General features: G+C 44.6%; 1 protein-coding gene across 13 annotated transcripts in view; it reads left to right on the forward strand.

The window, feature by feature from the left end:
- The first annotated feature begins 6,855 nt into the window (after window positions 1–6,855).
- Window positions 6,856–24,534, forward strand: part of ERC1 (ELKS/RAB6-interacting/CAST family member 1) — a 522,480-nt gene continuing 504,801 nt past the window's right edge. For 11 of the 13 annotated variants that reach the window (XR_016213449.1, XR_016213450.1, XR_016213451.1 and 8 more), the window contains exon 1: window positions 6,998–7,138. The gene's annotated coding sequence lies outside the window, so the exon portion shown is untranslated. Of the gene's footprint in view, window positions 6,975–6,997; window positions 7,139–24,534 lie in introns of those variants that run through there. The other 2 variants (XM_089304491.1, XM_089304492.1) reach the window with 1 other exon arrangement.

Below are 24,534 nucleotides of genomic sequence, written 5' to 3' on the forward strand. Positions count from 1 at the left end.
TTAAAAGCCTACAATTAGTAAATTAAAAGCTTGCAATACTTAGAACATATTTTGCGGGGGAGTGCTCGGCCTAGCCTTTAATATAGCTGCATCTCATCAGAGTACCTGAGTTGGAGTTCTGGCTCCTGACTCCAGTTTCCTGCCAATGCAGCCCTTGAGAGGCAGCAGTGATAGCTCAGGCAGTGGGGTCCTTGCCACCCATGTAGGAGATCTGGATTGAGCTCCTGCACTCAGCTTCAGCCCTGCTCAGTCCCAACTATTACAGACATTTGGGAAGTAAACTAGCAGACAGATGTCATCTGTCTCTATGCTTGTGCCTCTCTTTCCTTGTCGCTTTTTCAAATAAATAAATATATAAATAAATAATCCTTTTTTTAAAATCTACTGACTAAATATTAGATGGAGGTGCCAGTGTTAAGCTGTCACTTGAAACACCAGCATCCCATATTGGAGAACTGGTTCAAGTCCTAGCTGTTCTGTGTCTGATCCAGCTCCCTGCTAAATGCACCTGGGAAGGCAGCAGAAGATGGCCTAATTAGTTGGGACCCCCACCAATCACCTGGGTGACCCAAATGGAGTTCCAGTCTCCTGACTTCAACCTGGTCCAGCCCCAACTGTTGCAGCTATTTGAAAACTGAATCAGAGGATGGAAAAACTCTGTTTGTCTCTCCTCTCTCTCTCTCTGACTCTGCCTTTAAAATACATAAATAAACCTTTTTATAAATAAAAAATAAACATTAAACATAATAAAATAATTTAGTGAAGTGTCTAAGTACAAGTTAAATATATAAAAAAATTGAGCAGATGCTTCCTCCTAGTTAGAAAACATAATTTTAAGGAGATATGGGGTGGAATTTTAAAAGGCATTTTCTCTTTTTTTAAAGATTTTTATTCATTTATTTGAAAGGCAGAGTGATAGAGAGAGGGAGAGACAGATCTCCCATCTCCAAGTTCAAATCCTTCAATAGCCAGATCAAAGTTAGGAGCTAAGAACTCCATCCAGGTCTCTCGAATGGCAGCTTAACCCACTGTGCCACAATGCTGGCCCAGTGGGGTAGATGATTGAACTAGCCGTCAAGACACCAGTCTGGACACCTATGTCCCCTATCAGAGTTAACTGAATTTGAGGCCTGTCTCCAGTTCCTATTCCAGTTTCCTGATAACGTACATCTTGGGAAGCAGCAAGTGATGGCTCAAGTAATTGGGTCCATGCCACCCACATTGGAGACCTGGATTGAATTCCCAGCCCCTGGCTTTGGCCATTGCATGTATTTTGGTTGCAAACCAGTAGATGGGAGCATTCTCTCTCTCTCCCTCCCTCCCTCCTCCTGCCCCCTCAAATAAGCAAATAAAATTTTAAACAAAGAAAATGCCCAGGGAAAAAGATGCATAAATAATCATTGATCATTGACATATGATAGTATGCCCAACATGATAAATGAAATACAAATTGAAAGTTCACTGATGTATCATCTCTCATTATCAGATGTGAAAAAATTCAACGGCTTGACAGCATGTGAGGGAGGCAGTGAAGGAACAGACAGTCTCATACGTTGCTAGTGAGGATGCAGAACACTGTGACTTCCCTGAAGGTCATTAGACATTATCTAACCAAGATATGTGTCCTTCAGCTCAGCTACCCATTTTAGGCATTTGCCTTAAATAGACAGCTTCACAAACATTAAATAACAAATACACAAAGTTACTCGTGGAAGCACACTTTTATAATAGCAAAAAAAATTGAAAGCATAATTGGACAAACTGGTATAAACACATAACAGGGAAATGCAGCTGAAATGAGGTATTTCTCATTCTATAGGAGTGAAGTATTGCTTATTCTCTGTAGAGATTGATGTAGGGTAATTTATAGGACATATGTGAAAACAAGATAGACCATATACTAGTTAATGGCTACTGATTTAAACTGTGAGGGTTGCCATAACAAAATATCACAGACTGGCCGGCACCGCGGCTCAATAGGCTAATCCTCCACCTGCGGCGCTGGCACACCAGGTTCTAGTCCCGGTCGGGGCTCCGGATTCTGTCCTGGTTGCTCCTCTTCCAGGCCAGCTCTCTGCTATGGCCTGGGAGTGCAGTGGAGGATGGTCCAAGTGCTTGGGCCCTGCACCCGCATGGGAGACCAAGAGGAGCACCTGGCTCCTGGCTTTGGATCAGCGCGATGCACTGGCCGCAGCACGCCAGCCGCGGCGGCCATTGGAAGGTGAACCAACGGTAAAGGAAGACCTTTCTCTCTCTCTTTTTCTCTCTCTCACTGTCCACTCTGCCTGTCAAAAAAAAAAAAAAAATCACAGACTACATGACTTAAATAACAGAATTATTTTCTCGGGGCCAGTGCTGTGGCGTAGCAGGTTAAGCCACCACCTGTGGCACCAGCATCCCATATGGCACCAGTTTGAGTCCTGGCTGCTCCACTTTTTTTTTTTTTTTTTTTTTTTGACAGGCAGAGTGGTCAGTGAGAGAGAGAGACAGAGAGAAAGGTCTTCCTTTTCCGTTGGTTCACCCCCCAATGGCCACTGCGGCTGGTGCACCACGCTGATCCGAAGCTAGGAGCCAAGCGCTTCCTCCTGGTCTCCCATGTATGTGCAGGGCCCAAAGATTTGGGCCATCTTGCACTGCCCTCCCGGGCCACAGCAGAGAGCTGGACTGGAAGAGGGGCAACTGGGACAGAATCCGTTGCCCTGACTGGGACTAAAACCCGGTGTACTGGCGCCGCAAGTGGAGGATTAGCCTAGTGAGCCGTGGCGCCGGCTGGCTGCTCCACTTTCTTTTTTTTTTTCTTTTGACAGGCAGAGTGGACAGTAAGAGAGGAGAGAGAGAGAGACAGAGAGAAAGGTCTTCCTTTAACGTTGGTTCACCCCCAGTGGACGCTGCTGCTGGTGCGTCCGCGTGCCGCGGCGCCAGCCCTGCTCCACTTTCTATCCAGGTCTCTGCTAACGTACCTGGGAAAGTAGTAGAAGATCTCCTGAGTCCTTGGGCCCCTGCACCCACATGGGAGGCCCAGAAGAAGCTCCTGGTTCCTGGCTTCAGCCTGGTCCTGCTCTGGCCATTGTGGCCATCTAGGGAGTGAACCAGTAGATGGAAAATCTCTCTCTCTCTGTCTCTGTTTCCCTTTCTCTGTAACTCCAATTTTAAGTTAAAAAAAAAAACTCAAAAAAAGAATGTTATGTTACTATAGTTTAAAAAAAAGAAATTTATTTTGTCACAGTCCTGGAGCTAGAGATCAAGATTAAACTACTGGAAAATTTAGTTTGTGGTGAGGACTGTCTTCTTGGCCTGCGCGCGGGCACACACACACACACAAACACGGCGGAGGGGAGAGAGACAGTCGATGTCTCTTGCTCTTCTTTTCATTTTTTAAAGATTTATTTATTTGGAAGGCAGAGTGACAGACAGGGAGGAGGAAGAGAGAGAGAGAGAGCGAGAGAGCGAGCGAGAGAGCCAGGAGCTCCATCAGATCTCCCACCTGGGTGACAAGGGACTAAATACTTGGGCCATCTTTCACTCTGTCCCCAGGCACATTAATAGGGAGCTGGATTCGAAGTGGAGCAGCTGTGACTTGAACCATCACTCATACAGGATACCAGACATCACAGGTGGTGGCTTAATCCATTGTGCTATAACACTGGCCCCTCTTGCTCTGATGTTTTAGTTTTTGAAAGATTTATTTAGTTATTTGAAATTCAGAGTTACACAGAGAGAGGAGAAGGAAAGAGAGAGAGAGAGAGAAAGAGGTGTCTCCCATCCACTGGTTCACTCCCCAACTGGCTGCAATGGCTGGAGCTGTGCCAGTCCGAAGCTAGGAGCCAGGAGCCTCCTCCAGGTCTCCCACATGGGTGCAGGAGCCCAAGAACTTGGGTCATCTTCCACTGCTTTCCTAAGCCATAGCAGAGAACTGGATCAGAAGTGGAGCAGCCGGGACTTGAACCAACGCCCATATGGGATGCTGGCACTGCAGGCGGCAGCCTCACTTATTACACCACAGTCCTGATTTTTTACTTTTACATTTTTATTTGCACTTATTTTATGCCGAATTTATTCGTGCACCTTAAGTTTTTGTTTCTTTTGTTCCTTTTCTGTGAGGATCCTCTCAACATGGCAGGGGAAGCTCATGCACAGTTTAAGCCGATCATGAGCTCTGTAATTGTAACTGCCCATTTTGGGTGCTTTGTTCACCTGGATGTGGTCAATGACCAGTATTTTTAAGCACGTGGAGCAAAAATTCAGCATTATTCTTGCACCACTGACCTATGTCTAGTCCATTGTTTGCCCTGGGTACACTTGCCAACTCCACTCTTTTTTTAATTTTTTTTTTTGACAGGCAGAGTGGACAGTGAGAGAGAGAGAGACAGAGAGAAAGGTCTTCCTTTGCCGTTGGTTCACCCTCCAATGGCGCACCGCGCTGATCCGATGGCAGGAGCCAGGTACTTCTCCTGGTCTCCCATGGGGTGCAGGGCCCAAGCACTTGGGCCATCCTCCACTGCACTCCTGGGCCACATCAGAGAGCTGGCCTGGAAGAGGGGCAACCGGGACAGAATCCGGCGCTGCGACCGGGACTAGAACCCGGTGTGCCGGCGCCGCAAGGTGGAGGATTAGCCTAGTGAGCCGCGACGCCGGCTCTTTGTTTAATTTTTTAAAAATTTATTTGACAGAGAGAGAGAGGTCTTCCTTCCCTTGGTTCACCCCAAAATGGCCGCTGTGGCCAGCACTGCGCTGATCGGAAGCCAGGAGCCAGGTGCTTCCTCCTGTTCTCCCATGCGGGTGCAGGGACCCAAGCACTTGGGCCATCCTCCACTGCACTCCTGGGCCACAGCAGAGAGCTGGACTGGAAGAGGAGCAACTGGGACTAAAACCCGGCGCCCATATGGGATGCCAGTGCTACAGGCAGAGGATTAACCATGTGAGCCACTGCGATGGCCCCAGCCAACTCCACTCTTTAACAGTGCTTCTTCAATGTAGCATCTTTCAGATACTTTGTGGCTTTTTGGGCATTTGTACCCTTGTCAATTTCATAAATGTTCTTAAAGTGAACATGAAGATTTGAACCTCTTTTTTTTTTTTTTTGTAAGATTTATTTATTATATTGAGAGGTAGCGCGACAGAGAGAGGGAGAGTCAGAGAGAAAGGGCTTCCATCTGCTGGTTCACTCCCTAAATGGCCACATCCGCCAGAGCTGGGGTGATCCAAATTCCTTCCCAGGTCTTGCACATGGGTGCAGGGGCCCAAGCACTTGCGCCATCTTCCACTGCTTTCCCAGGCCATAGCAGAGAGCTGGATTGGAAGCAGAGCCGAACCCGCACCCATATGGGATACCGGCACTGCAAGCGGGGGCTTTACCAGCTACGCCACAGCGACGGCCCCATGGATCCGCACACTTTAGAGATAGGCTGGATCCCAGCTGCCACTCAAATCCCACTTGATCCTTCAGTAGTTCCCAGAAGTATACAGCGGTTCTTCCAAGGATACACAAGGGACAGGGGCAGAATGGACTGACTGCCAGTCTACATTTATTTTACCTCACCACACTGCTGGGAGCGGAGAGCGGGGGCTGGGTAGGTAACAGGATGGCATGTCGGGAGTCAGATGAGAAAGATTTTGAAAAATAGTCAAAGAACGATGGCTTTTCCTGGGTAAGAGGCTGGATGCTCAAGAAATGGAATACGTTAGGATGCTCGGCTGGTAGCCATCTACAAATGGCAGTACTACGTAGGGAGTACAGAGGTGATCGCCGCAGGCCCGGGAATCAGAATCTTCCCAATGCACAGTGATCCTGAAGGGAACAATTAGAGGGAGCTTGGGGAGGATGGGCAGGATGGGCAGGATTTGGTGAATGGATGTGCACACTGGGAAGAGATAGGAAAACACTAGTGGGACTATGAGGAAGCCAGAGACTGGTTAATTATGGCAGTGGGAGGTATGTGTAAAAAGATGACTCTCAACGCCTTTCATCTTAAGGGTATTTTAAATAATTTTAATATACGCTGGAAGGCTGGGAGTAAGTGTGATTCACACCCCTATTTCTTTTCTTGGCTTAGAGATAGCTTATCTACATCTTTAAATTAATGGCTGCAGCCGACAAAGGAGAACCCAGAAAACTGGGTTGCTTGAAATACCAGTTGCCCAGCAGGTTCGCCTCGCTGCCGTGTTTGGCACCGGCAGGGGCCGAGTGTGGACATGACTCCCGCCCACGCAGTCACCACAGGAACACGTCGCACACCGGCGAAGGGTCCTGCGAGGCCTGCCTCGCGCCTCTGGGAGCAGAGCACTACCTCCCACGGCCACGTTTGGCAAAAGCTAACGGTGCACTAAGGGCGCCCACTGCAGCCCGGCATCCGAGGACAGCCCCAGCGCCACTCCCCGCAGCGGCCGCGGTCCCTGGGTTCGGGTAGCGGGCCCCGGGAGGGAGGGGGCGGGGCGGGGCGGCGCGCAGGTTCGGGAGAGACACGATTCCTCTCTCCGGGCCTCGGCGGTCCACTTCCTACGGCAAGCACGAGGAGACAATCGCCGCCTCTCCTCGCGCCCACCTACAGCCTCGCGCCTGAGCCTGCCTGGGCTCTCCCCTCCCGAGGCCTCAGGGGCGCGAGAGTGTGTACGTGGGTCCGCCCCGCGGCCCCCCGGCTCTGCCCCGTATCACCCAACTTCTCGGCCGCTACCCCGTCGCGCCCTAGGAGGCGTCCGGGGGCTCAAGGGCCGCAGATTCGAAGTCCCAGGAGGGTGAGCGAGGGACAGTGAGGTCCCCGGGCTGGGAGCTGGAGGAGGAGCTCGCGGCGGCCGGGGCCGGGGGCGGGGCTAGGTGTCTCGCGCAGGGGGCGGGGCGCGGTGACGTCCGGGCGCCCGGGCCGTGCTGTGGCTGTGGCGGTGGCGGCGGCGGCGGTGGCGGCGGCGGTGGGGTAGTGGCGGCGGCGGCGGCGGCGGCAGCAGCGGCAGTAACAGCGGCAGCGGCAGCCCTGAGGAGGGTGAGACGACAGCGGCGGCTGCAGCGACGACTCGGAAGTCGGGTGGGACCTCCAGCTTCCCGCCTGCTGTTGGCGCTGAGGCTTTTGCCTTTTCTGACCCGGCTTCTTGCTCCCGGCCCTGACTGGGCAGGGCAGAGCGCCCCCGGGGAGGGGCGGAGCTGTAGGTGAGGCTTCAGGACCCCCTCCCCCTCTTCTCGCGACCGGGGGGGATGGGGAAGTCCGGGGAGGGGCGGACCCCACCCCAGCGCACCCCAGCGCACCCCAGCCCACCGGCGGGCTCCACCCCGCGCACTCCGGGTTGGGCGGGTGCTGAGGCAGTAGCGGTGGGGAGCCCCGGGCTGGAGGTGGGAGGCAGGGGCTCTGGGCGATTGCGGGGCGGGAGGTGGGAGGGAGGTTGGTGAGGCGTGATTGTGCTGGGGGCTCGGGGGGAGTTGGGAACCTTGGGGAGCCTTGAGGTTGAGGTGCGGTCACGGTGCTTCTTGGATGTTGGGGACTGATGTAAAAATGTTGAGCCCCCCCCCCCCCTTTTCCCGGTGAAAGGATGAGGTAGAAGACGGGTTCTGTTTCAAAAGAAAGCTAAACTATAGGTGATGCCTTTGAGGCGGCTGGAGAAGCTGTTGCAGCAGATCTCACATTTCTACTTTAGGATTTTGGTTCCTTTTCTTTTTCTTCTCCTGGGTTGGGTGGGTGGGGAGGGGTCCGGGGAGGGAAGAGAATTCCTTTGCTTTAGTTCGTGATGAGTAAATCGTGAGCATGGCTGGATCAGAAGTTTTATACCGAAGAAGAGGAAGATCTTGGGTTTAGACAACTTCGTTGTGGCAGCAACCATTAGGGAACAGGTCTCATTACACTCAGCTCCGTGAGGTGTTGTCTTCCAGTTTTTTCCCCCCTGTGCCTGTTGGATCTCTTTATGCCACTTTTTAAGGTACAGGCGTTTCCGGGCCCCTTAAGAGAAGGCCTGAGTCTCAGGTGGTTGTTTTGGAAGACACGTTTCTGAGTAATACTTGCAGGTGGTTGTGGTTGACTGCTTTGGGTGGATAAAATGAACAATTTGAACAGTTCTTTTGGAGCTAATTATATGAGAAATGCTTAAATGTTTTAAGGCACAGTTGTCTTTTATGGCTTGTTTTTCAGTAGACCTTGACATTTAGACGTTTTGTGTTCAGTTATTGAAGTTGTTTTTATTTCTCAATTGCAGTTGTATTTATTGCAACCTTTATTAAACACTCTAGAAATGGAAGGGCATAGGGGCAGGCTTTGTCACTCGAGGTTAACAGCCACCCCCTGGGAGCTGGCATCTTATATTGGAGTGCCTATTTGGAGTCCAAGTTACTCCAAGCTTTCCATCCAGCTTCCTGCTAATGTGCCTGGGAGGAAGTATGGGAGACTTTAGCCTGGCCCAGCTCTGGCTGTTACAGGTATCTGGGGAGCGAACCAGTGGGATCAAAGATAACTTTCTTTGTCATTCTGCATTTCAAATAAATAAATAAAACTTAACAAGAAATGGAAGATATGTATGTACATATATATGTTTATAGGTAGGCCCTCAATTTCTTAGAAATGTTTTTGGAAGTCAAGTGCTTTTAAAATACTGTAATAATGTTATGTCTTACTTTGTAGAGTGATGTTATTAAGGGTAAACAGTGTTCAGTTTTAAGTCAGTGTTTCACAACTTGGTACAGTAAATCAGACTCTTGGATTCCTGCTCCCTATTAGATTACAGCCTTAACTATCTATCTATTGGTTATTGTCATTTAAGCTAATTCTTGTTTAGAAAATAGGTCCTGTGGTGGACATGTATTATGAAATGGATGAAAATAGGCATGATTCTTTTTTTTTTTTTTTTTTTTTTTTTTTTTTTTTTTTTTTTGACAGGCAGAGTGGACAGTGAGAGAGAGAGACAGAGAGAAAGGTCTTCCTTTGCCGTTGGTTCACCCTCCAATGGCCGCCGCGGCTGGCGCGCTGCGGCCAGCGCACCGCGCTGATCCGATGGCAGGAGCCAGGAGCCAGGTGCTTTTCCTGGTCTCCCATGGGGTGCAGGGCCCAAGCACCTGGGCCATCCTCCACTGCACTCCCTGGCCACAGCAGAGAGCTGGCCTGGAAGAGGGGCAACCGGGACAGAATCCGGCGCCCCAACCGGGACTAGAACCCGGTGTGCCGGCGCCGCCAGGCGGAGGATTAGCCTAGTGAGCCGCGGCGCCGGCCAGGCATGATTCTTAATAATTCATTTCTGAAGGAAAAGAAAGCGTCATGAGATAGAAATTAGTGACTTTCCTAAGGCTTAACCAGTTTATTTGGAAATACAGCCAGAGATGTGCTTTCCTGTATCCCAAGAAAGAAATACACAGATGTAAGTTTTAGGAGTTGCCGATCATTGCCTTTTTGACATGCCTAATGAGCAGGCGGTTATCTTCTAGCAAATGCTTCTGCTTTTAAGAGACTTACTGGCAACAGAATATAATAGAGTATGGTCCAATTTATAGTTACAAATAAAATATTTAATGAACTATATTAGATTGGTTTTTGGGTTGGTGCAAAGAATAATTTTGATTTTGGGTTAGTTAGAAGGAAAACTTAAAAGTCACATATCCCTTTCTCTCTGTCTCTCTCACTGTCTATAACTCTACCTGTCAAAATAAAATAAATAAATAAAAAAGAAATCAATCTCAAAAAAAAAAGTCACATATCTAGTTTTGGCTTTGAATGGTACTGTGATTTAATCAATCAGAACATTGTGAAGTAGGGTGCAAGCAGTGGCTTATGCCTCTGTGCCACAGCACTGGCCCCACCAGGTGAAACTTTTGGTGTATGTACTCCTAAATTAATATGTGCATGGCTGACTGAGATGCAGTTCTTCTTGTAGGACTTAAATCATAGAGCTTAAGAGAAAGTCCAGAGTAGCAGTAATCTCTCCTATTTAGAATTTCTTGTTATACATTTTAAAGTTTTGAAAATGTTGCTTGTTACTCATTACTTGGTGATACCCTTGTTGAATCTAATAAGCTATCCTGTATTTTCTTTATAACTAAAGTCATAGGTAAGTATGCCAGTCTGTTAATTCAACATTAACACTGGAAACTTAAAAATGAAGGTTCTCACCCCAACAGCTGCTCTGTTTTATGCTTTGTTTATGCTTGTAGATATAGTATGAGAGCTGATAAAAGTGTGTTTTCCTGAGCTGGACACTTGGCTTGGTAAGATGTTGATTAGGATGCCTGCATCCCATGTTCCAGCCTCATACCCATCATCTTAGACTTCTGTTTTCCTGCTGATGTGGATCCTGGGAGACAGCAGGTGATGACTCAGATAGTCAAATAAATACTCAAATAGTGTAACTCATGTGGGAGCCCTAGATTGAGCTCTCAGCAACTGGGGAGCCAGCAGCAGGCGGAAGCCCTCTCTGTCTCTTAGAAAAATTAAGGAAAAAAGTGTTTTACATGCATTATAACAGAAACACTGATGGAAAAGATCAGAGATTGAAATATTTCCATTTCATTTCATTCATCAGTACATTGATTATAAGTTTTCAGGGAAATAGGTAATAAAATAAGTTTATGGAATATAATTCTATGGCTCTTCAGATCTTTGAGTCTGTGTTGTGGGATCAGAGTGCCCCAGTTACAATCCTCGCTTTGTCATCGTATGACTTAGGGTAAACTGCCTAACCTTTGTTTGTTTCTTTTTTTAAGATTTATTTATTTGGAAGTCAGAGTTACAGAGAGAGAGAGAGAAAGAGAGAGAGTGAGTGAGCAAGTGTGTGAGAGATCTTCTATCTGCTGGTTCACTCTCCAAATGGCCACATTGACCAGGCTGGGCCAGGCCAAGGCCAGGATCCTGGAGCTTCATCTGAATCTCTCACATGAGTGCAGGGCCCCAAACACTTGGGCCATTTTCCACTGCCTTTCCCAGGCCATTAGCAGGGAGCTGGATTGAAAGTGGAGCAGCTGGGACATGAACTGGCTCCCATATGGGATGCTGGCATCATAGGCTTTACCTGCTTTGCTGCAATGCCCAGCCCCTAACCTTAGTTTCTTAACCTTAACTCCTTCATCTGCAAAATGGGAGTAATTAATGATTGTACTTAATCTTTTAAGATGGTTAAATGAATTAGTTTATGTATGTAGAATGGTTTTGCCATATAGCCAATCCAGTAATATCTATTGCTATTACTATGTACTATTTACTCTCACTTAAAAAAAAAAAAATATATATATATACATATATATATATAGAGAGAGAGAGAGAGAGAGCATGTATTATAACTCAGGTATTGTAGATGCTGGCAATAAAGCAGTGAACAAGGCAGACAAAAATTTATGTCTTTATGGAGCTTTTATGCTATTTGAAGAGATAAATAAGTAAATAAATTACTACAAGGTATATTGGACATTGACATAGAGATACATGAGAAAAGAGAGGAGGATAGGGAATATGGGGATGGGAATATAGGGGACTAATAGATCATTGCATAGCCTCTGAATTTTCTTTTTTAAAGATTTGTGTATTTATTTGAAAGAGTTACAAACTGAAGGAGAGACAGAGAGAGGGAAAGATCTTCCATCTGCTGGTTCACTCCCCACAGTGGCCAGATATCTGTAACAGCCAGGGCTGGGCCAGACTGGAGCCAGAAACTTCTTTCAGGTCTCCCATGTGGGTGGCAGGGGTCTATAAACAGTTGGACCATCTTCCACGGCCATTAACAGGGAGCTGGATTAGAAGTGGACCAGTCAGGCCGTGAATCAGTGCCTGTGGCATTGCACGTGGTAGCTTTACCCATTACACCACAATGCCGGCCCCTCTGAGTTTTATTTTGAGTAAGATATGGAGTCACTGTGACTTAGTTTTTTTTTTTTTTTTTTAATTCAACAAAAGATTTTTACTTTTATTTGAAAGGCGTGCACACACACACACACACACACAGAAAGAAATCTCCATCTGCTGATTCATTCCCTAAATGCCCACAACAGCAGGGGGAGGCTAGGCCAGGGCCAACTAGGGAACTCCATCTGGGTCTCCTATGTGGGTGGCATTTGTGACTCCTATGTGGGACCCATGTGCTTGAGCCATCACCTGTTGCCTTCCAGGGTATACGTTAGCAGGAAGGTGGATCGGAAGTGGCATTGGAAATGGTGGAGCTTTGGACCCAAACCCAGGCAATTTGATATGGGGTGCAGATGTCCCAGGTGGTAACTTAACTGCTGCACCAAGCACCCACCCCTGATTTATGTTTTGAAGGAATCACTCTGGCAACATTGTAGTGACTTAGAGTAGGGTTACAAGAGAAGCAAAGGGACTAGACAGGAATTTATATTGTAATGTTCTAGATGAGCATGGCACTGAACAGGGCATAGCAAGAAGTGATGAGAAGTGGTTTGAGTTTGAATATATTTTGAGGGTAGACTTGTAGTGTTTACTGGTGACTGGCAGTAGAATGTGAGGAAAATGTAAGAATAAATAAGAATGAGGCTGTCAGTAACTGAAGCGGACATACTTGGAGTATGTTTGAGGAGAAAGCAGAAGTTCCAGGGAGGTATCTAAGAAAATTGAGGAAGTTGGCTATTTTCAGCTTCTAGGTGATATTTAAGATTATGAGGTGTGTGAGATCATCAGAGGGGTGTGTTTAGCCAGAGAAGAGATCCAGTCTGTGAGCCTTGTGGCATTCATTCATTTATTGCAACAGTTCTTTTTTTTTTTTTTAATTAATTTATTTGAAAGGCAGAGTCACAGAGAGAGGGGAGAGAGAGAGATCTTCATTTGCTAGTTCACTCCCCAAATGGCATCAACAGCTTGGGCTGGGCCAGGCTGAAGCCAGGAGCCTGGAGCTTCCTCTGGGTCATTACATGGATATAGGGGCCTAAGAGCATTGACCATCTTCCACTGCTTTGCCAGGTGCATTAGTAGGGAGCTGGATTGGAAATGGAGCAGCTGGGTCTCAAACTGGTGCCCGTATGGGATACCGGCGTCACAGGCCGCAGCTTTTCCTGCCACACCACAATGCTGGCCCTAGTTATTTATTTCTAAAGATTTATTTATTTGGAAGTTAGAATGACAGGGAGAGACAGAGTGAGAGAGATCTGCTGATTCACTTTCCAAATGCCTGCAAGAGCTGGGGCTGGACCAGGCCAAAGCAGGAGCCAGGAACTCCATTAGGGGGTTTCCCATGTGGGTGGCAGGGCTCCAAGTACTTGAACCATCATCTGCTGCCTCCCATATACATTAGCGGGAAGCTGGACTGGAAGCCTGAGGAGTATCTGGGACATGAAGCAAGCATTCTGATATGTGATGTGGGCATCCCAAGTAGCAGCTCAACCCACTGCACCACAACACTGGCCCCCTCAACAGTTATTTCATGAGTAGGTTTTAGGTACTTTTTTTTTTTTTTTTTTTTTTTTTGACAGGCAGAGTGGACAGTGAGAGAGAGAGACAGAGAGAAAGGTCTTCCTTTTCTATTGGTTCACCCCCCAATGGCCGCTGCGGCCGGCGCACCGCGCTGATCCGATGGCAGGAGCCAGGTACTTATCCTGGTCTCCCATGGGGTGCAGGGCCCAAGCACTTGGGCCATCCTCCACTGCACTCCCTGGCCACAGCAGAGGGCTGGCCTGGAAGAGGGGCAACCGGGACAGAATCCGGCGCCCCGACCAGGACTAGAACCTGGTGTGCCGGCGCCGCAGGTGGAGGATTAGCCTATTGAGCCGCTGTGCCGGCCTTTTAGGTACTTTTTTAGGCATTGGGAATATAGAAGTGAACAAAGCAGACAAAATCTCCACCTATATGGAACTGTGTACATGGAAAATGAAGAGGAATCCAGCAGAAGATTGGTAGGAGGCCCTTGAGTCAGGAGGAGAACCAGGAAAGCACAATGTACTAGAAGTGAAGGAAAGGACATTTTCAATGAGGAAGGAGTGATCAACTGTGTCATTGTGTAAAGATGTGTCAGAGTGTTGAGCAAGAGAGTTCTGCTTCATTATAATGTCTAACAGCAGAGAAATGACTAAATACTTTTTAGTGTTGGATACATGAGACAAATGAAAGATCTTTCATTTTTTTTAATTTCTCCCAATTGTTTCATTCTTTTTAGAGCAAAATAGGCAGCTTGAGGGAGTGTGTACTTTTACCCAGGAGAGATGTATGACTTTTTATAGTTGTTAATCTCATGTATACTTATTTTTTAATTTTTATTTTACTTAAAAATGTAATTTTATTAATTTAAAGGGCAGAATGACAGTGAGAGAGACAAGCTTCCATTTGCTGGTTCATTCCCCAAATGGCTACAATGCGCTGGTCTGGGCCAGGCTGAAGCCTGGAGCACAGAAATCCATCCAGGCCTCCCATGTGGGTTGCATGGGCCCAAGTGTTAGGCCATTTTCATTTTCTTTCCCAAGAACATTAGCAGGGAGCTAGATGGAAACATAGCAGCTAGGCCTTTAACTAACACTCCCATATGGGATGACACGTCCCATATGGAAACTTAACCCACTGTGCCATAATGCCAGGCCTTATACTTTTTTAAAAATAGATAATATATGTGCCAAAAGAAGGTAAAAGAATATGCAGGGAAAAATAAGTCTCTGACTTCCTGTCCTATCTCGGTCTTCCTAGATGCAAGTTTTTCGTTTTCCTAATCAGTGAAATTCTGTGCAATAATACAGCATTTAGTGTTTCTAAAATCGCATAAATATGCGAAGTATTTTATCTGCTAATAGGGAGTCCTGGCACTATTTTAGAATCAGGAACTTAAACAATAGTTTTAGAAGCCTTGACAAGGGAAATCATAATCACTGAGCTCCAACATGGATTCACTAAGTCAGAACAGACAGTAATGCAGGTTTCCTGGAATTGACATGATTGCTTGACTGATAAAGGAAATGCAGCAGTTATAACGTATCTGGCCTTGCTTGATCTTTTGATGCTGTCTTTGTGGAAAATAAGAAAAGCTGTGTCCTAGATTTCATGAGAACTTGAACTGTCATGTGTTCTTTACTGAGTAAGTGATGGGTACTTACTAAATATTTGCTGAATGAATGGATACTAGAACAACTAAGTGATTCCACAACAGGTTGAAAGGCTCTCCGCAGAAAGAGATGGAGATGAAGGGCATGAGGAACTGTCTTAGGTGGCCCATCAACCTGTTTGATGAAATGACCCAGGATACTAGCAGTAGTGGTGACATATAGGACAATCACAGTTTACTGAGTTTGGGGTATGTCCAAGTGAGTGTTAGCGGATAGTGAAGAGGTAGAGGTAGAAGATTGTGTTTCTGAATAGACTGAGAATCAGAGTAAGGATTTTACTTGAAGGTTTAAGAGTAATGGTCTGGGGGCTGGTGCTGTGGCACAGTGGATTAAGTCTGCAGTGGTGACCTCCATATAGGTGCTGGTTCAAGTCTCTGCTGCTCCACTTCTTTTTTTTAAAAAAATGTTTATTTATATGAAAGAGAGTTACAGAGAGAGGTAGAGACAGAGAGAGAGAGGTCTTCTATCCAGGAGCCAGGAGCTTCTTCCGGGTCTCTCATGCGGGTGCAGGGGCCCAAGCACTCGGGCCACCTTCCACTGCTTTCCCAGGCCATAGCAGAGAGCTGAATTGGAAGTGGAGCAGCCAGGACTCGAACCGGTGGTCATATGGGATGCCGGCACTGCAGGTAGCGGTTTTACACACTACGCCACAGTGCTGGCCCCATGTCTAAGGCTTTTCAATAAATCAAGTAAAAACTTTTCAAGAAATACAAGTACAGGTCAGCATTCTGGTGCAGTGTGTTAAACTGCTGTTTGTGATGCTGGCATCCCGTATTCTAGTACCTGTTCAAATTGTAGTGCTCTGCTTCTGAGCCAGCCCCATGCTAATGCATCTGGGAAGGCAATGGATAAGGGCCCAAATGCTTGGGACCTTGCTACCCATATGGGAGACCCTGATGGAGTTCCTGGTTCTTGGATTTGATCTGGTGCAGCCCGACTGTGGGCATTTGGGGAGTGAAACAGTGGATGAAAGATCTTGCTCTCCCTTTTGCTCTGTTGTTCTGCCTTATCTTCAAAAAGGAAATAAATTTCAGAACTTAATTTTATTATGGGAATATAACTTACTGATTAAAGTAATTTTTTTGTGAATATAACATATATAGAAAAATGTATTAAGTAAAAAACAGCCTAGGTTATTATGCTAACACTATATGACTGGCATTACAAAAACTGTGCTTACTTTCTTTTTTAATTTGAAAGGCAGGCCAATGCACAGAGAAAGAGAGAGAGGATGAAATAGAGAAAAAATGAAAGAATGAGAGAGAGAAAACTCCTTCATTTTCCTCTGGCTAACTCCCTAAATGTCTGCAGGAGTCAGGAACTCAATCCAGGTCTCACACATGGTGGGTGGTGGGGACTTACCTGTTTGAACCAGTTCCACCTCCTCTCAGGGTCTGTGTTAGCAGGAAGCTGGAATCAGCAGCCGGAGTCAGGAGGTGAACTCCGTGATGTGTAGGCTGTGAGTATTCTACCAAGTTTTAACAATTAGGCCAAACATCAGTCCCACTTACTTCTTTCCAGTCACAGTTCACCCATTCCCCATAAAGGTAATCTATGGCCCAACTCATGGGGGAATTATTTTCTTTATACAGTAGTCCATTGTATCCATGGATACAATCAGTGGATGCCTGAAACTGCAGATGGTACTGGACCCTATATACACTATATTTTGTCTTGTACATAAATATATACGGTAAAGTTTCATTTATAAAGTAGGCAAAATAAGAGATTTATAAAATAAATTTTGATAATATAGTATAATAAAAGTATGAATACTGTCTCTCAAACTGTCTTATTGTGCTCTACCCTTCTGTGATGATACCGTGTACTGAGATGAAGAGAGGTGGGTGATAGAGCTACTTTGTAAGTGTTACTTGAGCACAAGCACTGCAGTGCTGCCATGCTGTGATAGTTGATTTGACAGCCAAGAAGGCTGTTAAGTTACTTATGAGCAAGTAGCATATAACCTCCAGAGCTGAATGGAGCAGGGCATGTGCTGTTTCCTCATGCAGCTCAGAATAGTGTGCCGTTTGTATTGTTTATTTCTGGAATTTTCCATGTAATATTTTGCACTGCAGTTGACTGCAGGTAACCAAAACCATAGGAAGGTGAGACCACAGATAAGGCAGGGGGGACTACTATATAATCATTTTTAGTTTTAGTTTACTTGCCTGTTTTCTAGTTTTATTTGAAAGGCAGGAGAGAGGAGAAGGAAGAGAGAGCGAGAGTGAGAGAGAGAGAGAGCGAGCCCCTGCTGCTGGTTCACTTCCTAAATGATTGCAATGGCTGAGACTGGGCCAGGACAGGAGCTGGGAACTCCAAATGGATTTCCCACCTAGGTGGCAGGGGCCAAGTACTTGGGCCATTTTCTACCGCTTTCTCAGGAGCATTAGCAGGGGGATGGATCAGCAGTGGAGCAGTGGGAACTCCACTGCTGGGATGCCAGCATGACAGGTGGAGGCATAACCTGCTGTACTACAGTGCTAGCCCCTGTTTCCCTACTTTATATACTTGAAATAATATTGTGTGTGTTCTCTTATGTCTGTCTTTTTTGGCTCAGCATTTTGTGAGATTTACATTTGTTGTGTGTAGCTTTAGTTTGTTCATTTTCACTGCTGAGTAGTAGTATGTATAAGTATACCACAGTTGATGAATTTTTAAGTTGTTTCTAGGTTGGGGCAATTATGAAATATGCCACGGTGACCCTTCTTGTACAAGTGTTTTGGCGCATATATGTATGGTCAAGGGTGCTTCAAAAAGTATGTAGAAAATAAAAGATAAGTTTATTTTGGCACAAAAAGTTTTGAAATCCATGCATATGAGGAATCTTCAAAAAGTTAGCGGAAAATGCGTATTATAGAAAAACTGTACTCTTTTTTTTTTTTTTTTACTTAAAAGTGCAGGCTTTCATGAAGATCATGAAGCCCAGCACTTTTTTTTTTTTTTTTTTGGACAGGCAGAGTTAGTGAGAGAGAGAGAGAGAGAGAGAGAGAGAGAGAGAGAAAGGTCTTCCTTTTCTGTTGGTTCACCCCCCCAATGGCCGCTGCGGCCGGCGCACCGCACTGATCCGAAGCCAGGAGCCAGGTACTTATCCTGGTCTCCCATGGGGTGCAGGGCCCAAGCACTTGGGCCATCCTCCACTGCCTTCCCGGGCCACAGCAGAGAGCTTGACTGGAAGGGGCAACCGGGATAGAATCCGGCGCCCCAACCAGGACTAGAACCCGGTGTGCCGGTGCTGCAGGTGGAGGATTAGCCTAGTGAGCCATGGCACCGGCTGTACATGTGTTTTAAAAATTTTTTGCACCAAAGTAAATATATCTTTTAATTCATTTTCCCATGACCTTCTTACAGTATTCTCATATTTTTGATGCATACTTGAGGAGACCTCAAAAAGTTAATTGAAAATGGAATTAAAACATAATAAAATTTTTCTATAAACTTTTTTTTTTTTTATTTGAGAGTACGGGGAGGGAGACATACACACACACACACACTTCAGCTTCTGGTTCACTCCCCAAGCGCCCACAGTGGCAAAAGCTGTACCAGACAAACCAAGAGAGGGGCACTCAGTCAGATCTCCCATGTGAGAGGCAGGGGCACAACTACTTTGAACTATCACTTGTTCCTCCCAGGGTTCACATTCGCAGGAAGCTATAATTTGGAGAAGAGCTGGAACTTGAACCTAGGCACTCTATTATGGGACATGAGGTGTCCCAGCCAGCATCCTAACTGCTAGGTAAGATCCCTGCCCCAATTAAATTTTTGAAGTTCCTTCATATAAAACCAGGCATGAATGTCTGGGTCATAGGATATGCATATATACAATTTTAATAGATAATTACTAGATAATATTTCTATGTGATTGTATAAACTTTGATTCCCACACTATTTCTTGGAAATTCCTTTTGTTCTATATACTTGTCAACACTTGATATTGTTGGTTTATTAGTTTTAGTCATTCTGGTAGATTTATAATGGTGTCTCATAGTTTTAATAATGCATTTCATTGATTGATAATGAGGTTGAATACCTTTATGTCTGGTTATTTGGAAAACTTCTTTTGAGAAATACTTTTTCAAATCTTACATAATTTTCTGTTTTTTTTTTTTCTAATTAATTTATAGCGATTCTTATGTATTTTGAATGTGAGCTCTTTAATTATTGGGGTTACAAATATTTCTATTCCATTTTTGCCATTTTGACTCACTAGTTTCCTTTGAAGAATGAATTCTTTTTTATTTTTTAAATGGTTTATTTGAAAGGCAGAGGTACATAGTGAGAGAGGGAGGGATAAAGATCTTTCATCTCTTGGTTCATTCTTTAAATGGCCAGAACTGCTGGGGCTGGGCCAGGGCAAAGCTAGGAGCCAGGAGCTTCATCCATGTCTCTCATGTGGGTGCAGGGGCTCAAGGACTTGGGCCATCTTCCGCTGCTTTCCCCAGAGCATTAACAGGGAGCTGGATTGGAAGTGGAGCAGCTGGGACTTGACCTGGTGCATCCATATGGGATGCTGGCATTGCAGGTGGCTGCTTAACCCATTGCACCACAGTGCTGGCCCCAATTAATTCCTTTGTCTACTGCCTTCTAATAAATTAAGTTTCTCTATTCTGTGCCATCGACTATTCTCTCCTTCAAAATGTTTATTTATTTGAAAGAGGGGGAGGGAGAGGGCCAGGGAAGAGAAAGAAAGGGAGGGAGATAGATGTACAATCTGCTGATTCACTCCCCAAATCCTTACAACTATGGGGCTGGGCCAGATGGAAGCCAGGAGCAGGGTCTTCCATGTAAGTGGGAGGGATGTAAAATTTGAGTCATCACCTGCTGCCTCCCAGGGTGTTCAAGAGTCAGAAGCTGGATTGAGAGTGGATCTGGGACTTGAATGCAGGCACTCTGATATGGGATACAGATGTCTCAAGCAGAGTCCAAACCTCTTCGCCAAACACCTGTTCCCAAGAATGTCTTCTCAGTATACAGTGTCTGTCAGTGATTGTAGTAGTCAGTAACCAAGGCAGTGTGGAATTGGTATAGTAGCAGCTGTCCACATCAGAGGGACACAATAAGGTCAGGAATAAACCTTTCATTTATGGTTAATTGATTTTCAATAAAGTAAAGGTTATTAAATGGGAGGAAGATAGTGTTTTCATTAAAAGTACCAGAACAATTAAAAAATGAACCTCAAAGTTTTTCTCATGGGAGTTTTTTAAATTTAAATTTTAAATAATTTATAGCAGATTCAGTATAGTTTGTAATTAGAATTCTAAGGGTATAATGATATTGCCTTCCTCCTTCCTGCTGTCCCTCCCCATCTGTCCTCTCCCTTCTTACCTCTCCTTTTCTTTCTTTTTTGAGATAACATATTTTAACTTTACATAAGAAGCTTTACAAGTAAAAACCAAAAGGACTATAGTGAGAATATAGACAATGACTATAAACAGTAATTGAATAGAAAAATGACCATTTCAGTCATATACAGTAAATTTTAAAGTAATCACAGATCATTAAAGCTATAACATTCTTAACCATTGGTTTGACATAGGTGTAAAAGAAAAAACTATATATATAAAAAAACTATATTTGCAGTAGTACTGCAGTATGTACACACAGACATTTCTTTTTTTTTTTTTTGTCTCTGTTTTTTAAATTTTAGCTTCAGCATATGTGGGAGAACATGCTGTATTTGTATATTTGTGTATGGCTTATTTCACCCAATATAATGTCCTCTAGTTGAGGAGAAAAATCATTGAGTTCTTGGGTTAGGAAATGATTTCTTAGATATGACACCAAAAGTATGACTGTTAAAAGAAGAAAAAAAGGTAATTTGGTCTTTACCAAAAATGTGAATTTTGCTCTTCAAAAGACATCATTAAAAAACTAAGACAAATCACAGAATGAGAGAAAATATTTGCACATCATGAATTTGATTACTTGTGTTCCTAATAGTTAAAGAATTCTTACACTGAATAATAAAACAACCCAAAGAAAAAAAAATGAGACAAATATTTGAATGAACACTTCACCAGTCAAGATATAAAGATGGTGATAAGCACTTAAAAAAGATGCTCACCACTCTTAGTCATTGGCTGTGAGATACCCTAGTGAGAGGTACCACTAAACACCTGTTAGAATGGCTAAAATCCAAAGATTGAAATACTAAGTGTTGACAAGCATATAGAGAAACTGAAATTCTTGTACATTGTTAATGGGACTGTTAGAGCCATTGTGGGAAATAATTTAGTAGTATCCTAAGTTAAATATGCATACATACATGTATATCTATTATATGTCCTCATATAGTATCTGCCAAAGAGAAGTGAAAATATGTCTGTACAAAAAGTTGTTTTTTTTTTAAGCTTTTATTTAATAAATATAAGTTTTATAGGTACAGCTTTTGGAATATAGTGGTTCTTCCCCCCAACCTGCCCTCTCACCCCCACTCCCGTCCCGCCTCCTACTCCTTCTCCCATCCCATTCTTCATTAAGATTCATTTTTTATTATCCTTATATACAGAAGATCAACTCTATACTAAGCAAAGATTTCAACAGTTTGCACCCACACAGACACACAGAGTATAAAGTACTGTTTGAATATTAGTTTTACTGTTAAATCTCATAGTATAACTCATTAAGGTCCTTCATGGGAAGCAAGTGCACAGTGACTCCTGTTGTTGATTTTTTTTTTTTTTTAACAGGCAGAGTGGACAGTGAGAGAGAGAGACAGAGAGAAAGGTCTTCCTTTGCCATTGGTTCACCCTCCAATGGCGCACTGCGCTGGTCCAATGGCTGATCCGATGGCAGGAGCCAGGTACTTCTCCTGGTCTCCCATGCGGTGCAGGGCCCAAGCACTTGGGCCATCCTCCACTGCCTTCCTGGCCACATCAGAGAGCTGGCCTGGAAGAGGGGCAACCGGGACAGAATCCGGACCCCGACCGGGACTAGAACCCGGTGTGCCGGCGCCGCAAGGCGGAGGATTAGCCTAGTGAGCCGCGGCGCTGGCTCCTGTTGTTGATTTAACAATTAACCCTCTAATTTATAACATCAGTGATCACTCAGGGCTCTTGTCATGAGCTGCCAACGCTATGGAAGCCTTTTGAGTCCACAAACTTCCACATTATTTAGGCAGGACCATAGTCAAAGTGGAAGTTCTCTCCTCCCTTTAGGGAAAGGTACCTCCTTCTTTGATGGTCCCTTCTTTCCACTGGGATCTCATTCACAGAGATCTTTCATTTAGGTCATTTTTTTGTCACAGTGTCTTGGCTTTCCATGCCTGAAATGCTCTTGTGGGCTTTTTAGCCAGATCCAAATGCATTAAGGGCTGATTCTGAGGCCAGAGTGCTGTTTAGGGCGTTTGTAATTCTATGAGTCTGCTGTGTGGCCTACTTCCCATGTTGGATCATTCTCTCCTTTTTAATTCTATCTATTGTTATTAGCAGATACTTGGTTTTATTTATGTGATCCCTTTGACACTTATTCCTATCTTTATGATCAGTTATATACTTAAAAATGATCACTTTGACTAGTAAGATGCCATTGGTACTTGCCAACTTAATGGGATTTGGAATCCCATGACAAGTTTTTAGCTTTACCCTTATGGATAAATCCGAGGGAACCTGTGTCAAGCTGTACATTTCCTCCCCTCCCTCTCTTATTTCCACTCTTATTTAAAAAAAATTTTTTTTTGACAGGCAGAGTTAGACAGAGAGAGAGAGACAGAGACAGAGAGAAAGGTCCTCCTTCTGTCCTTCCGTTGGTTCACCCCCTAAATGGTTGCCGGCGTACTGTGCCGATCCGAAACCAGGAGCCAGGTGCTTCTTCCTGGTCTCCCATGTGGGTGCATGGGCCCGAACATTTTGGCCATCCTTCACTGCCCTCCCGGGCCACAGCAGAACTGGACTGGAAGAAGAGCAACCGGGACAGAATCCTGCGCCCCAACCAGGACTAGAACCCAGGGTGCCAGTGCTGCAGGCAGGCGGAGGATTAGCCAAGTGAGCCGCAGCGCTGGCCCCCACTCTTATTTTCAGTTGGATTTAAACACCTTGAATAATTTTGTGTTAAGTAAAGAGTTCCACTGATGGTATTAAGTAAAAAAGAAAATATTAAAAAGAATAAAATAGCAAGCTGTTCCTCAGTGCTACAAGGGCTGATCAAGCCATTGCTTCTCATAGTGTCAATTTCACTTCTACAGGTTTCCTTTTAGGTGCTCAGTTAGTTGTCACAGATCAAGGAGAACATATGATATTGATCCTTTGGGACTGGTTTATTTCACTTAGTATGATTTTTTTCCAGATTCCTCCATTTTGTTGCAAATGACTAGATTTCATTTTTTTTACTGCTGTGTAGTATTCCATATAGTACATGTCCCATAATTTCTTTATCCAGTCTTCTTAAAACCTGAAACAGAGCAAATGTTCATCAACTGTTGATAAATAAAATACTGCTAGAGAATAACAAAGAATAAGCTGATAAACTTAACAATGCTGAAAAAACTGAAAAACAATATTCTGTGTTTAAAAAAAACCATGCTGGTTTATAATTTTATTTATGTTACCAATAACATTCCACATAGATCCAGAAAAAATTTATGCTAAAATTCATATAGAAACATGGGAGGCACTGACTAGCTGAAGCAATATACAATAAAAACAAAGTTGGAGGCATCACAATACCTGATTTTAAGACATACAACAGGGCAGTTATAATCAAAACAGCCTGGTACTGGCATAAAAACAGACTTGTAGAGCAGTAGAACAGAATAGAAACTCCAATAATAAATCCATGCATCTACAACCAGCTTATCTCTGACATAGGAGCTAAAATCAATTCCTGGAGCAAGGATAGTCTCTTTAACAAATGGTGCTGGGGAAACTGGATCTTCATGTGCCAAAGTATGAAATTAGACCCCTACTTTGCACCTTACACAAAAATCCACTCAAAATGAATCAAAGACGTAAATCTACCACCTGATACCATCAAATTACTAGAGAACATTGGGGAAGCTCTGCAAGACATTGTCATAGGCAAAGACTTCTTGGAAAAGACCCCAGAAAGTCAGGCAGTCAAAGCCAAAATTGACAAATGTGATTGCATCAAGCTGAGAAGCTTCAGCACTGCAGAAGAAGCACTCAGCAAAGTGAAAAGGCAACCGACAGCATGGGAGAAGATGCTTGCAAACTGTGTAACTGATAAAGTGTTAACATCCAGAATCTATAAAGAGCTCAAGAAATTCAACAACAACAAAACAAACAACCTAGTTAAGAAATTGGCAAAGGACTTGAACAGGCATTTTTCAAGAGAGGAAATTCAGATGGCCAACTGACACTTGAGAAAATGCTCAGGATCACTAATCAGAGAAATGCAAATCAAAACCACTGTGAGCTTTCACCTCACTCTAGTTCGAATGGGTTGCATACAGAAATCAACTAACAACAAATGCTGGTGAGTATGTGGGGAAAAAGGTCCACTGGTCCACTGTTGGTGCGAATGTAAGTTGGTGCAGCCGTTGTGGAAGACAGTATGGAGATACCTTAGAAATCTGAATATAGACCTACCAT

Source organism: Oryctolagus cuniculus, chromosome 9 (genome assembly GCF_051225735.1).
Source record: "Oryctolagus cuniculus isolate XC-2025 breed Fujian yellow rabbit chromosome 9, ASM5122573v1, whole genome shotgun sequence".
NCBI classification, from domain to species: domain Eukaryota; kingdom Metazoa; phylum Chordata; class Mammalia; order Lagomorpha; family Leporidae; genus Oryctolagus; species Oryctolagus cuniculus.